At 45.4% G+C, this 15,943-nt stretch overlaps 1 long non-coding RNA gene across 1 annotated transcript; it reads left to right on the top strand.

The window, feature by feature from the left end:
* Window positions 1–3,296: 3,296 nt before the first annotated feature.
* On the top strand, window positions 3,297–6,147 carry LOC131920131 (uncharacterized). The gene is made up of 3 exons (XR_009381513.1): window positions 3,297–3,493; window positions 5,373–5,474; window positions 5,920–6,147. It is a non-coding gene; the product is annotated as an uncharacterized LOC131920131 (long non-coding RNA).
* Window positions 6,148–15,943: the final 9,796 nt, after the last annotated feature.

Below are 15,943 nucleotides of genomic sequence, written 5' to 3'. Positions count from 1 at the left end.
CTGTATAGCAGATGGGTCCCAAGGAATGGGATACCATCGAGTTGCTAATCTGGGGGCATATTAAAAGATTTACAGCAGAAACTGGGGAGAGGCATGGGGAAAGAGTTGAGATGATCAGAGCAGTTTGCCCAACAAAGTGTTCTGGTGCCTCCTCTCAATTTTGGACCCATCTCATGGATAGCTTCTAGAAGGATAAGAGATAGAAAGGAACTTGGCATCTGAACAGTCTCGGGCATCCTGGCTTCCAGGAAGGACATTATTGGAAGTGATGCTTTAGGGTCCCTGCCCCAGGTGACCAGTTCATCTCCTGCTCTGATCAGTAGGAGGGAATCTTTGGAGACTGGCTGCCTATCCTTGTTTACTTTCTGCTGCTCTGATAAACGTCATGACCAAAAGCAACGTGGGGAGGAAAGGGTCTATTCTGGCTTACAGTTTACAGTCCCTCTCTGAGGGAAGTCAGGGAAGGAACGGAAGCAGACGTGCTGCTCACTAGCTTGCCTGTGAGCTCACTGGCTTGCTCAGCTGCCTTTCTTACATAGCCCAGGCCCACCTACCTAGGAATGACACCCCTGAAGTGAGCTGGACCCTCCCACATCAATTAGCAAGCAAGAAAATGCCCCAAGACATGTCCACAGGCCAATCTGATGGAGGCATTTTTTTTCAATGTATGTTCCATTTCCATAGCTATGTCTAGGTCTGAATCAAGTTGACAGTCAAACACTACACAGCACACTCCCCACACCTGACAGCCAGTGAGAGTTTTAGAGACACATCGGGGTTGTGATACGGTTGAATTGCTTATATGCTTTATGGATGAGTAGATCTTCACAGTATGTGCCACAGATTGTTTAAGCATTCACCAATTAAAAGACAGCGACATCACTTCCTGGTGTTGACCTAAGGCCTCATTTCACAGAGAATAAATGCAGAGGCAATTAATGGCCAGCTCATATTAGATAGTCGCGTGATTAATTTTTTAAGGAACTTCCCATTTCTTTTCCAGAGTCTGTTCCATCTTACATCCTCACCCACCAAACATATGAGTGACTCAGTTTCTCTGCATCTTTGCCAACATTTAAGTGCGTGTGTGCAGGTACACTATCCATCCTGATGAGTATGTCACAATGTTTTATTGTGGCTCTAATTTGACTTTACTGAATGGCTAGTGGGTATCTTTTCCTCTGCTGGTTTGTCGTCTGTATGACCTCTTCAAAGGAATGTCTGTTTATGTCAGCTGGCCCTTTTCTAATCAAATTGCCCTCGTCCCTTATTTTCTTTGCTGTTGGATTTGAGAGTTCTGTAGGTAGCCCAGACACTGGTCCCTGTCAGACACATTTTTCTCTTAATCTATGGCTTGTCTATTCACCCTCCTAAAGGGTCTACTGTGCAAATGTAGTTAATTCTAACGTGTCCAACTTGTCATTTATTTCATGGTTTGCATTTCTGATGCCTGTGTAAGGTTTCTTTGTTTATTGGGGGATTATCAGTGCAAGGGGAGTGCCTAGGAGGAAGGAGAATATTCCGAAGAGACTTGTGTCTCTCACTCTATCATCTAGACTACTAAAACAAGGTACAACCCACTCCCACCCCAGGAACTGGGAACTGGAATGTCCCCTAAGAACCTCCTGCTGGGAGAAAGAAAGTATTGAAAGCTGATACCAGCTTGAGGGTTCCAGTGCTGGGAAGACCATGATAGATGGGGCCACACATGACTCAACTGCCTTATTAAGCATTCAAATGCCTTCTAGTTAAACTTAATCCTCACACCGGGATTTATAAAATGGACTGGGGTGTGTGTGGGTGTGTGGGTGTGTGGGTATGGGTGTCTCTGCATCTCTTTTGACCTCTTTCCAGTGTGGCCACATTGGCTAAATCTCCCTTTCACTATTAATTTGGCTCTTTTATTGGCTTATCAAGGATGGGTGACCAATCTTGGCTTGTTGGAGCAGTCTGAATCCAATAGCATCATGGCCTTGGACGTGCCATGCCAGCAAATGTTCTGCTACCATATGCCAGCCCCACCCCATCTAAGGAAATTTCACATCACTGTACATCCTGAGTATTTCCTCCCAGTTTTCTCTGAAGGCTGTATTATTTTACGTTTAAATCACACCATCAGTTTTGAGCTAATATTTGTGTAAGGAATGAGTCTTAGGTTGAGCCTTTTCTTTGTCTTTCTAGACGTGCCCAATCACTCCATCACCATTTGCTGAAATGACTGTCTTTCCTGCTTTTGTACCTTTGTCAAAAACTTATCTGGGCACATTTGTGTGGCCCTTTGTCTTGGGTTAGCTTTATAGAGATGTAATTCACATACTGGTCAAGTCATCCATTTATAATGTGCTTTTGGTGGTGGTTCATGTAGGACCCTCAGAGTTGTGAGGATACACTAAACCTACTCCAACTATTCAAGGGTATCCAAGGTAAGTGGATACACGAAACTTGGGGGTGTCTTTGAGTTCAGAGTCCTCTTGAGACAAGTCCTCTTGTCTCAGGTGGGCTTGACTCTGGAGTTAAGGTGCCAAATGTTAACAGTCACACAAAACGTCCCCTGAGTTGGTGGCTTCCAGGTTCTTGTGAAAATCTGAGGAATGAAATTCATGGACCATAGAGAGTGAGGGTTTTTGTTGGTGGTGGTTTAGTTTGGTTTGGGTTTTTGTTTGTTTGGTTGGTTTTTTGTTTGTTTGTTTGTTTGTTTGTTTGTTTTGAAACAGGTGTAATAGCCCTGGCTGTCCTGGAACTCGCTCTGTAGACCAGGCTGGCCTTGAACTCAGAGATCTGCCTGCCTCTGCCTCCTGAGTCCTGGGATTAAAGATGTGCACCACCACGTCTGGCAATGGATGAGTTTTACAAGTTTATTACAGAGTCACAGGCTGGAGTTTAAGGAGTGGACAGGGCTCCTGTATAGCAGAAATAGGGTCTCATGGAGTTGCTAGCCTGGGGGCTTTTTAAAGAACTAATGGCAGAAACTGAGGAGAATTTTTCACTATCTCTCAATAGCACCATTTGCTGTCTCTCGATAGGAAGGGGGCCAAACATTTAATTCTGTGTGCTTTGAGAGATACTTAGTCATCCAAACCATTGTAGGGTAGACCAAGACTCCTCTCCCCAGAAGATGGACACTGTCTTGCCAGCCCCAATCTTTCACAGCCAGTGCTGGGAAGCAGTGACTGCAGGCCGCTTAGGTACCTGTTTGGAGGCTCAGAAATTGCCCACCTCCAAGAGTTCACAGCTGGATTCCGGCATTCTCATTGTTGACTTACCTCACAGGATTCTGAATTCTCTGGCCCCTCTGAGATAATGTGGACTTCCGAGTCCCTGTGTTGCTTGCACGGAAGGAAGCATCCCTGTTAGCAGCCTGGGTGGTAACCTCCTGGTCAGTCCTGGGAGACAAGAGGCCCAGTCCTCTTCAGTCTCTCCTGTCCTTACGACCCGCCACAGTCCCCTTTCCAACCATAGGACTTGGGATTCCCTGTGGCCCGGTATCTCACAGGTGAACCCTCTCATTCCAGAACAACTCCTTGACCGTATGTGTACCTGGTCTGGCCTAGGATGAGGGGTGGTGGTCCTGGGCGCACCTTGGTAGTGGGTACTGAGAGGGTAAGAGTTAGCATGCCTTCTGGGAGCCTAGAGGTGCGTCCAACACTGCTGCCCCCCTGGGGTACAGAAGCGACTCCTGTCATGTACTTGAGACCAAAATCACTATTTGCTCAGGACCCTTGGAGTGCAACCCGAAGACTCACCCAAGGAGCCCTTGCTTTGGGGACGGGTTCAGGGTGTAGCTCACTCACTTGTGGCTGGTTCCAGAACAGCCGTAAGCCCTGTAGAGGTTAGATGACAAGACAGAGACCCGAGGAGGGAACTGAGGAATGCTGAAGGGACTGGCAAAACAGGCAGAAGCAGGGTCTCCTCAGTGAGTTCACTCTAGAGTCAAGACTTCTCTCCCCCGCCCCCTTGGTTTTTTTAGCTTTTCAAGACAGGGTTTCTCTGTGTAACATCCCTGGCTGTCCTGGGGCTTGCTTTGTAGAGGCTGGCCTCGAACTCACAGAGATTCACCTGCCTCTGCCTCCTGAGTGATGGGATCAAAAGCATGTGCCACACCCCACACACACACACCCCTCCGCTAAGACGTTCTTAATTACAACATCAAGACATGCTTGTTATAGAAGTTCAAAGGCATAGAAAATTAGAAAAAATTTCATATTCTCACTCAAACTCAATCAGTTGAGTTTATAATGTAACATTTTCTTTTGCCTTTGTTACGGTTTTAAAATGTTTTACAAAGCTGTAGATGTTATTTTCACAATTCCAGTCTCTCTTCACTTAAAATGACCAGAAGGCATTCTCACCGTGTAATGAACTTCAGGGTCAGCTGAACATCAGCACTGAAGAGGTCACTCAAGATCTGACCTGCCAGGTTTAATGTAGGTCCTGAGTCCCAAATTATTCCAGTGAATCTGCAAACTATAAATGCAAGTGCCACCTGGTTCACTTGCTGGAACGGGAGTTAAGGCTGGCTCCCTCACACGTAAAACACTGTTCTTCTCTGAAAACTCTTGAGGCAATTGTGAGCAGAGTAACTTAGAAACCCCAGCAGGATAATTAACTTCCAGTGGAAGCAAGGAGGAAGTGTGGGCTGCAGTTGTTGGTTAGTAAGACTGGGCGAGGCTCCCATATTGTATGAAGTGTGTGGGTTGGAGATGAGGGCCTTAGGGAGTAATCAATGCCATTGTTGCGTGAGCTTAGATTTATTTCATAAGCAAGCCCTGAGCTACTGAAATATCAGATAGAGGCAATGCCTTGCTATTTAAACTAAGAAAAGATTGCAATTCATTCTCCATGGTTGTCCCAGAAGAGGTCAGGACATGTTTGCTATCATTCACAATGGGATGAAAGCAAGAAAGAAGGTCTTTGTGGACCCCTCAGGAAAAAGCTCCCGTGTTTCTGCCCCAGAGATATAGGAGTGGATTGCTCGGCATCTTCCACGAGTTCAGCTGCATCACTGCCTCTTTGCTGGCTGTTGAGGATGTGGTCCAGAAGCCTGGCAGCCTGGCACCCTGGCATCACTTGGGAGCCTGTCAGCAACACAGGATCTCAGTCTAGTCTTACCAAAGTGAAGTCCCCATTTCTCTAGCATTCCCATTCATGTACACATTAGATGCCAGAGGCACTGTTCTTAATAAACCAAAAACTCTGCATCCCTGTACAGAAAAATGAAGCTTGTCAGCAAAAAGGACACTTCAAGGGGGTCAGCTTGGTGACTTAACAGTCAGTGAGCTCACCTTTACATTCAATAATTCCATTTGGAGGAATATGTTCCCTTTTGCTCCCTCCCAGGAAGTAATTATTTCTCTCCCAATTCTACTATGCAGCATTTTCTATTATGACTTTTATGGATGGTCACAGATGTGAAGATGAGATGTGAAGGTCCTGCCTACATGTGATTACCAGACAATCCATTTCTTTTTACAAAGGTTTGTATTAAAAATGAATGTACATTTTAATTAAAAATGAAGCTTTATACGTAGCTACCCACATATGTACAAGCCATTCTGAGAGTTTTGGGGTGCTGAAGGCCTTACAGATCATGTGGCGTTTCACTTAGAGATTAAATGTGAGGTAACAGCATCTCACTTGGCTTCTGGCCACACTGGAACAAGAGTTTCACACCAACAACACAACACTCCTGGATGAAAGGAAATATAATTGACAAAGGATGAAATTAGAAGGAAACTTCTAGAATTCTACCAATTCCAGGATCTTTAGATGGGTACAACTGGCTGGTAGCAATCTCAAGATCACCTGTCATTGTGTCCACTGTTCAAAGGCCCTGTGGCCAGTGTCTCCAGTGACAATTTGTGATTAACTCTTTTTGTTTGTTTTTTGTTTTTTGTTTTTGTTTTTATTCTTTTGAGACAGGGTTTCTCTGTGTATCACTGGCCATCCTAGAACTCGCTCTGTAGACCAGGCTGACCTCGAATTCACAGAGATCCACCTGCTTCTGCCTCCTGAGGGCTGGGATTGAAGACATGTGCTACTACCACCTCCCAGCTCTGGGATGAACTCTTGAGAATCTACCTCCCTTCCACTTGCAGCCCGGGGATGTCTGACCATTCAGTGATTCCAGAAGCCTCTGGATGCAGGTGTCCATGAGTGTTTCTGGAGATGAGAAGCCTGCCCCTGTACCAGGGAATGACTACTCTCAGTGCCGTGACCATTGAGGACAAGCCCCTGGCAGTGACCATTTACTCCACAAACTCCCTTTATGCTTTAAAAAAAATACTGTTTTCATGTCTGTAATTGGCATGTAAAGACATGGTATGTAAAGACAGATGCATTCAAGTTTGCTACGCACCCTGACTATGTTCACTCAATATCTCCCCTCCTTCCTGCTCCCCACTCCCAGTCTCCTTTCTGCCTTTATGTATTTCACAGATTTGTGATCTCCACACTCAAAAAGCACAGTCTAAAGGTTTTTAGTTTAATCTGTCGCTAACTATTCTTTCTCTTTGGCTTCTTGATATCTTTCCATGATCGTATTATGGACAAGACCTTGACTCAGAGAGAGCAGATAGGCTGGGCTTAGAGATGGGCAAGCTCCTGTTTGAGCACACTGCCACAGAACTGAACCCCTGGGGTGGGGGCTGACTGGGTTGGGGTGCTCCTAAAGGTAGCTTCCGGCACAGCTGCTGTAGGAAGTGGAATCTGGTGTATCGAGGAAGAAAGGCTAGTGCACTTGTCTAGAGTGGGATGATGGGCACCTAGAAGGCATCTGGGCTCTCTGTCCCTGGCCAGCTGGGTGACCTGGAAGCGCAATTCCTGCCTCTGGATGTATGGATTTAGGCCACTACAGGTTAGCCCTTATGGTTTGGATATGTTTTATCCTGTCTGACTCACTCTGGATACTGATGGCCATTGAGGGGATGTTAGGGTGGGGCTTTAAGAAAAGATTAGTGGTTAAGGGGAATGGCTGTCTTTCTTGCTGGAGTGGGCTTGTTCACACAAGAGCAGGTTCCTATAAGCAAGGTTGCCTCTTGTGTGCTGCCCTTTGACCTATGTTGACTTGCCCTGCTGCCCTTTGACCTGTGTTGACTTGCCCTGCTGCTTTCCACTCGACTTGCTGTGTGGGCCCTTCCCGGAAGCTGCTTTCGTGCTCGTGGACTCCCTAGGCTTCAGAATCTTGAGCCAAAATAAATCTCTTCCATTTATAAGTTACCTAGCCTTAGGTATTCTGTTACAGCGGCAGAAAACAGCCCAATAGAGTGATATGAAAGTCTCAGAAGTCTTACAACTTCAAATTTATTCATTTTTAAAGGCGTTAACTGAGCTGGGCAGTGGCAGTGCACGCCTTTAGTCCCAGCACTCAGGAGGCAGAGGCATATCTCTGTGAGTTCGAGGACAGCCTGGTCTACAAAGTGAATTCCAGGACAACCAGAGCTACACTGAGAAACCCTGTCTTAAAAAAAAGAAAAAAGTTAACTGATGTGTAGCCAGTGCTGAGGGTACTGAAGAGTCCAATTAATCGTGACCTAACAGGGACTCTGAGGTACTTCCTCGGGCATTCACATTACAGCAACACCTGTTACAACTACTTGAAGATATGAGAAAACTCAAAATGTTCATCTTGATACAGAATCCTCAGGCAATCTATCCCAAAGAACCAAACTGAAGAGACATTTGCTGCAGCTCCAACCTAGAAATAACTAAAAGTCTAGCTGCAGGATATTAAGATAACCCATGCTTTTCACTACTGAGGAATCTCTTCATAGATCTGGGGACACCAGACCCCTACTCTTCAAAATTGGAAGTGTTTGGTGATGTTAACTGATATTAGAAAGTGTTTATTCTGGGCAGTGGTGGCACACACCTTTAGTCCCAGCACTCGGGAGGCAGAGGCAGGCAGATCTCTGAGTTTGAGGCCGGCCTGGTGTACAGAGTGAGTTCCAGGATAACCAGAGATATGCATAGAAACCCTGTCTCCAACCCCCTACCGCCCAAGAAAGAAAGTGCTCCTGACAGAATTTTCTTATCGTCAATAATCACTGAACACTTACAGTGTGCCCCAGGCTCTCTACGAAGTACTCTATAACATGGTTGGTTCTCCTAGAAACTTGCAATGGTTTCCAGGGCTCATGTGTTTAAAGGCTTGGTCCAGCTCCTAGCATGTTGGGAGGTAAACTCCTTGGGAAGTAGGGCCTACTGGAAGTGAAGTCCTTTGAGGGCATGCCCTTGAAGGGAATGTCGAAGGTGTGGTTGGTCTGCTTCTTCTCCATCTCACTGTCTCCATGAGGTGAGTTCTTTCTCCAAATGCTCCCACTAAGATGCTCTACTTTACCACAGGCCCTAAACAATGAGGCTAAACAACCTTGAACTGAAAACTCTACACCTACGAGCTCAAACAGACCTTCCTCTAAACTGTTTATCTTAAGTATTTTGTTGCCATAATGGAAAGCAGACAAACCCACAAGTCTAAGAGAAGTATCACTATTGCTATTATGCCCCTTTGGAAGAAATTAGGTCACTCAAACATTAAGAATGCCTAAATGTAGTAAGGGGTAGAAAAAATTTCCATATATACCTAGAATTTTTCACATATACATAGGAAAAAAAACATTATTTAAGAAATCTATCCCTTTAATTTTTTTTATTGAGGTATAGTTTATACTTAATTAAGCACATAAATCCTAGACATAGAGATTAACGATCTTCATGGTATACACTCATGCTACCTCCACCAGAACAGCGTGTAACTAATTCCCAGCATCCTGAAAAGCTTGCCTGTGCTGCCTCCCTATTAATGCTCCACAAAGGCAGCCACCATCTCACTGTTCACCATACACCAACTTCGATTGTTTTTAAACTGCAGAGATGGAACACTGCAGTAGAGTTCTGCCATGGATGCCCACCCTCTCAGGTCCTCAAGTCCCTTATATAAAAGGGCATATTATTTACTCATAGCTCTGGGCCAGGAATGTAGTTTAGACCAAGCACTTGCCTAGCATGCACAAAGTCCTGGGTTCTAGCTCCAGTATGTGGATCCCCTCAGCCTCAGACACATACTACATATACATAGCCTTCTGCACACTTTAAGTCATCCTTAATTGCTTATGACACTTAAAGGAAATGTTATACAAAAACAGCTATTATACTGTATCTAGGTAATAATAACAAAGAAAAAAATCTACATATCGACACAGCACAATATCTTCTTTCTTACAAAAAATATTTTATTTTATGTGTATGAATGTTTGCCTGCATATATGTATGTGTGCCATGTATGTGCACTGCCCATGGAGGCCAGAACAGGGTGTTGGATCCCCTGGAAACAAGAGTTAGAGATGGCTATGAACCACCATGTCAGTGTTGGAACCTGAACTCAGGTCCTCTGCAAGAATAGCAAGTATTTATGACCATTAATCCATCTCCCCAGGCCCCATAATTGCTTCTTTAATGATTGTTTTCTATCCAAGTTTGGTTGAAGCCACCAATGTTGAACCTATGGGCAGAGACAAGCATTTGTGTTTGGCTCCTAGTCAGTGTCATGTCTGTAACTGTCGTGCCCATGTCACGAAACCCCCGAGCAAGACCACCACAACGCTGCTATCCGATGCAAAACACACAGGGGTTTATTGACAACAAGCAAGCCCAGGCTTGGTCCCTGTCCAATGCTCTGACATAGCGGGTGGAGGAGGACAGCCCTGAGTTCTCAGAGTGAGGGGTTTTTAAAGGGAAAAACCACAAGCAGGGTGGTACAAGCCTTTGCATCACATGATTGGGCAAGAGTGTGTAACCTTTGAATCTATTGGTTGGGAGTTACAGTTATCATTTTTGGGGGCAGGCCTGGACAAGTCCCAGGCTTTGGCCTTGAGCTGCCATGGAGGCTGGCTGACCTTGCACGTACTGACTGTGGGGGCTGACTGAGTGGCCCAGGCTCTGTCCTTGAGCTGCCATGGAGGCTGGCTGGCCTCACACGTTCACATTGACCCATGCACATAGCTCTAAGTTGGTGAGGGGTCCCAGGCAGTAAACGATTGGCTGGACTTTGAGCAGTAAGAGTATGTGCAGAAAGGGAGCTACTTCAAGGACTACGTCTTTTGTTCACCGCCCTCCCAGAAACTGCTTGCTTAAGTCTCAGGAAACTGAAACTGAGGCCTGATCTCTGAGAGCAGCCTGGTATGGCATCTGCTTGGTCCTTTCATAACAAGCATTGTTATTCATTGGCAGCAGCTTTTTTTACTGTGCATAGTGATGTCTTTCTTACAGGAGTGTTCAACATTATTTTTTGCCCTTTCTACTCTAGTTGGAATTTTGGTTCTATGATACTATAAATAATGGATCTAGAACATTATAGTGTATATCTATTATACTCTAGTATGAGTAATATTTATTAGACACATATCCATGAGATAGATAGCGCTAAAAAGCTTTCTGAAGGTGGTCTTGCCAATTTACAATTGTAGTCTGCTGCTTTATTTCTTTGTATAAATGTCCTGTTTGTTTCTTTCAGTGTGCATGTGTGTGTGTGTGTGTGTGTGTGTGTGTGTGTGTGTGTGTGTATACATGCACATGCACAAAGGAGTGGAAAGTAGAACAAAATACTGGCCTCGCCATGGAGCTAGTCATGTATTATCCAGAAAGCAGGTCCCCGGATTTCCTCATTTGTCTCCCAAAAGAAGGATGAAGGAGGATGGTGGCCACATGACACTCCACTACATAAAGCTGTCCCCTCCATCCCTAGTGAGACTATCCTGAGCTTGTCACCTCCACACTGTTGGAAGCCCACAATCAATCAGTGCCACACTGCTTTATCACAGAAGAGAAGCCAGGATCCAAGAGATGGTTGAGGACTTACCTCTAAACCCCAGATCTGTCACTGAGTCCCTCTGGTCACCCCCTCTGTGTAAATCAGGGTGAATAAGCCCCGCTGCGCCTATGGAGTGGGATGAAGGTGTGTAACTGTCTTATAAGCCATTGTTTTCGGTCATTAAGATCTGATTGCTGCCGCTCTAAGTGGGCGGCAGATGTGCAGTGGCTTTTGCTGTGATGAATTACGGTTTTCTTTGCCATGTCTGAGACGAGTGTAGTGTCACTGACTCTGAACACCAGCAGTGATTTATGACACGTATGAGTCATCATGGGAGAGACACAGAGGAAGAACAAGGCCTAAGAGAGACACCTTTGGGTCACAGTCCAATAGCATTCAAAGGGATGATCTAAGCCTGTGGGGGCTGCCAAAGCAGTCTGGATGCAAATGTGTATGCCGCCCAGAGGTCAAAGGCTCTTCTTGTCCTGACCGGCTGATTCTGACTCGACTGGGACTGTGTGACACACACTCTGCTGAGGGCATGGTGCCTGCTCTTAGGAGTCTCATGGTCTGCACAGTAGTGACAGGTAAGTAAATGGGAAGGGAAGATCAAGTTGATGTCAGGTCTTATGACAAGCGCAGGGCTCGGGGACTGAGAAGCAAGAACCCCCACCTTCCATAATTAAAACCCACAGAGTGTAAGTTAAAAGAAACAAGAAAGAAGAGCAGTGGGACTTCGGAGAAACTAGTATGTACTTGGAACGATACAAATGATGCAACAACTTCAGACTGGAGTTGTAAATCAGTGGAAGAGTGCTTACCAAGCATGTGCAGGACCAGGGCTTCATCCCCAGTGGGGGAAAAAAGAGAAAGTTTTCATAAGCCAAAGACATTCCTGGGAGGGTCTAGTCCTTAAACTCTAAGTTGAAAAGCCTTTCCATAAGCAAGGGCTGGCTTCCAAACCTAGCTTAGTTGCTCTCTACTTGTGGGGTCCCAGCAGGTCAGGCTGTTCCTTTGAGATCTGTTTCCCTATCTACAGGGAGGTATGGAGTGCAGAAAAATGGGTCAGTAGGTAACCGTGCTTACTGTTCTTGCAGAGGACTGGAGTTTGATTCCAAGCACCCACATCAGATGGCTCACAACTGCCTATAACTCTAGCTCCAGAGGATTTGACGCCCTCTTCTGGCCTCCAAGAGCACTTACACACACGTACACATGCATACTCACATGCACACAAAATTTTTAAAAATCCTTTACAAAAAAAAAAGAGAGAGAAAAAGTTAAGATTTCTGCAAGCTTCTTAACATCTCAATGTGTGTCTGAGCTACATCATGTCAAATGCTCACACAGTCCCCTCCACTGATGAGGTTTATCATATTACAAAACCCAGGCTGCTCTCTGTACCCCCAGTTCTGCATCTGCAGACTCACCAATTGTCCCTCAAAAGCAGTCAGAAAAGTGGTGTTGTCAGCTCTGTGGCCAGTGCTGGAACCAGAGATTAAAAGTTGGTCGCTGTTCCCGTCGAAGCAGGAGGTTGAGATACATAGGTAAGAAGAAGAGCATGCATCATTTCACGCCCCCAAACAGCACTGGCAGAAGCACATTGTGCAGGAGGTTGTTAGAAATGCAGCCCAGCGCTTGAGATGAGAACCTGCATTTTGTGTTCTAGACACATACATGCTCCACCTGGTGCAAGGCTGTGGACAGCATAGAGCAGGTAGAACCACTATCTGAGGCCAGGAAGGCCTCCCCAGGGAAGCTGCAGCTGCACAGTTTGGTAAGATGCCTGGGAACTGACTGGTTTGAGAGAGGGAGGCAGGAAATCCAAGCAGAGGAAGGGGCTGGATGAGAACACTGGAATATGGAGCGAAGAGCTGACGTTGGACGACATCTATCCACTATATTAAGGAATTTGAGTTTTCTTTGCTTCCCTGAGCACAGGTCAGACAGTACATGACAAATGTACCAGTGACCCTGTTCAGTGTGGAATTCTGTTTTCAAGGGGGAAAAAAGTCAGTAAAGACCATTGTCCTTCAGGTTTGTTCCAGAGGGTGGGAAGTCCATGACTTTTAAAGGAAACACATACAAACACAAATTCCCATGGGAGGGAAGGAAAATCACAAAGGTAAAAGAGTTACCAAGTACTCTAAGTATTATGACAAAATATGGTAGTCATTTTCCTTGGAGGCGAAGTAGCAACTGATTAATCCTTCTCATGGACTGTGAAAAGCAGACAGAGGAAGCCTGCCTTGAGTTAGCTGCAAATCAGTTCTGATGTGAGACTTGAGGCCTGTTCTGGTAGGAATAGCCAGGCTGTGTGTCAGGTTGGGGCCTGGATCCTGTATGGGTATGTGTTCCATCCCTGTGCAGGCCCAGGACTCCCTTCATCCCCTAACTGGGCAGATCCTCTCACTGTTGAGCTAGAGGAAGCCAGGGGCCTTTTAGGAAGGGCAGAGGACATTAGTCATATTATGCTATTATAACATTATTGACTTTTCTTTTCTTTTTGGTTTTTTGAGAAAGGGTTTCTCTGTGTAACAGCCCTAGCTGTCCTGGAACTCAATTTGTAGGCTAGGTTGGCCTCCAACTCACTGAGATCTCCCTGCCTCTGCCTCCTGAGTGCTGGGATTAAAGGTGTGCGCCACCACCACCTGGCAACATTACTGATTCCTGAAGTTGGTGTATGTGTGTATAATAATACAGCCATCCAGTCTAGCATGGGGAACTCAGAGACTCCTAACTTGAGAGAGTAACGTCCAGCATCTAAGTGTACCTTGCTGCAATTCATCCTTGTCAGACCGAGGAAAGCCCAGAGAAGCCCTCAAAACTTCACGGCTTCACTTGCTCTTGGTCACTTGCTTTTAGCTGACTTTTTAAACCACCCATTTGTGTGGTAGATTAATACCTCTGAGGTGTGAGGATGGTGATGGTGAAGACTGCACATGCAGGAACCCTGGACTACTTCCTAGTCTCCTGTCACCTTTCCCACACCTCAGCCCGTGAGGATCCCCAAACTCCCTCCTTACGGAGATGAATTTAAACGTATTCTCCTACCTGCCCATGGAGCCACCTTGTGAGAAAATTCTGTTCTTCAAAACTGGCCGTGTCAGTGATCTTGGCCTGCTGCATAGCAGGCAACATGCAGCTGTCTCAGGCACACTCAGCCGTTGAGAGTGTTAGCTTGGAGCCGTGTATATAGACTGAAAAGTGAAGGGTTTGCCATTAGGATGAAAGTACATTGCAGTGAGTACCAGCGGCAAAAAGAGAGAAAAAGGGAAGGAAATCTGGTGAGAAAAGAGGAGGCCTTTAATATTAGTACCTGCTAGCTGCTGCCCCTCCCCCCAGACTCATTAATGGTAACACATGTAGATGCTGCCTTTTAAGGCCCTCTTTGCCCAGGATGCAGGGCGTGCATGGTGGTCCCTTTCTCCTTGATATGGGAGCTGAGCAATGCTATCCCATTCTGTGGATGAAATGTATGGATTGGCAGGTCTCCGGGGGACCATGCGGCTGTGTATGGCTGTGGATGAAATGGGAAGAGCTAAGCTTCTTTAGTATGCATTTAAAACAGTTAACTAAGAGACATAGAGGTCAGAGTGACATCTAAAACATCCGGAGTTCCAGGAAGGAAGCATTCTGGTACAGATGAGCAGCAGGGTCAGGAAAGCTAACGCTCATGAGCAGAGTGGATGAAAAGGAAGCCAAACTGCAGAGAAGCAGGAGTGAGGCAGATCCGAGCAGCAGAGAGGCCAGCCTTCTCAAGAACGGGAAAGACCAATGCTGCTGGATCCAGGAGTTTGACTTCCGAAGTACTTACTCTTGCAAAAATGTAATTTTCTGGGCCCAGGTGATCCATTGTTCCCTTGTCTACCCTACCCCCTGTCTCATTTCCCTTCTATTATTGACTCCCTGTTTTAGTGTGGTACATTTGTAACTGATGAGCCAGTCTTGATATATTATTATTCAACAAATACTTATGTCAGGAATTTATTATTATAAACTTACCAGGAATCATAGTCTCATCAGTTGAAAAGCCCCTTGATCCAGTTTTTCACCCTTACCCCTTGCCTCTCTCTACCCTAAACCTCTAATGCATAACTAGCTGTCCATTATAAATCGCCTGTCCTATTCATCATCTCTATATTTCACCATTTCCAGAAGTCATATAATTTGAGTCACATAGTATGAGCCTTCTCAGACTTGCTTCTTTCGCTTAGCAATACACATTTTAGATTCTTTAATGGCTTTTTTATGATTTGATAACTTTTTTTCTGAATAACACTCTACTCTGTGGATGTACTACAATTCGTTTGTCATCACTTGGTAAAGGACACTTACTGTGAGGACAGCATCATACGTAATGAATAGGGGTGGTGAGATGGAAGGTTCTCTGCCTCTGTTTAATCTATAGGTCAAATTGGGGAAAAACGAGTATCAAGCCATCCTATTCATGAGCATGGAACAACTCAACAGCGCTCCCACACCAAGACAGGCTTTCTTTGTATTACAACGCTCTGTAGATCAGGCTGGCCTCAAACTCACAGAGATCCACCTGCCTCTACCTCCCCAGTGCTGGGATTAAAGGCGTGTGCCTCCATGCCTGGCAATAGCTCTCCTGTGGTTGCACTTTGACTATGTATGGTTTCTCATAACAATTTTTTTTTCTTTTCAAGACAGGGTTTCTCTGTGTAGCTGTGGAGCCTGTCCTGGATCTCACTTTGTAGACCAGGCTGGACTCGAACTCACAGAGATCCACTTGGCTCTCCCTCCCGAGTGCTGGGATTAAAGGTGTGCGCCACCACCGGCAGGCTCTCACAACAATCTTAATAAATAATTTGTTAGACTTACATCTGTTTCATTTTGAAAGGCACTAACATAATGTTCTAATTTTAAATTCTACTTGTACACTGTTGGTATATAAGAGTGATTTTGTGTGTGTGTGTGTGCATTAGCATTGCATTCTGCAACCTTACACAACTGTTTAATAGTTATAGATTCTGTTTTCGGAGTTTGTAAATAAATGTACTATTTTTCATGTTATTTATTTGTGTATTTATGGGTGTGCATGCTGTAGTAGGCATGTAGCATTCAGAGGGCAGCTTGTGGGACTTGGTTCTCTTCCTCCACCATGTGGGTTCC

This window comes from Peromyscus eremicus, chromosome 9, assembly GCF_949786415.1.
Source record: "Peromyscus eremicus chromosome 9, PerEre_H2_v1, whole genome shotgun sequence".
Taxonomy (NCBI): domain Eukaryota; kingdom Metazoa; phylum Chordata; class Mammalia; order Rodentia; family Cricetidae; genus Peromyscus; species Peromyscus eremicus.
The sequence above is the reverse complement of the archived record's forward strand: the minus strand, read 5'-3'. Positions and strand labels throughout refer to the sequence as shown.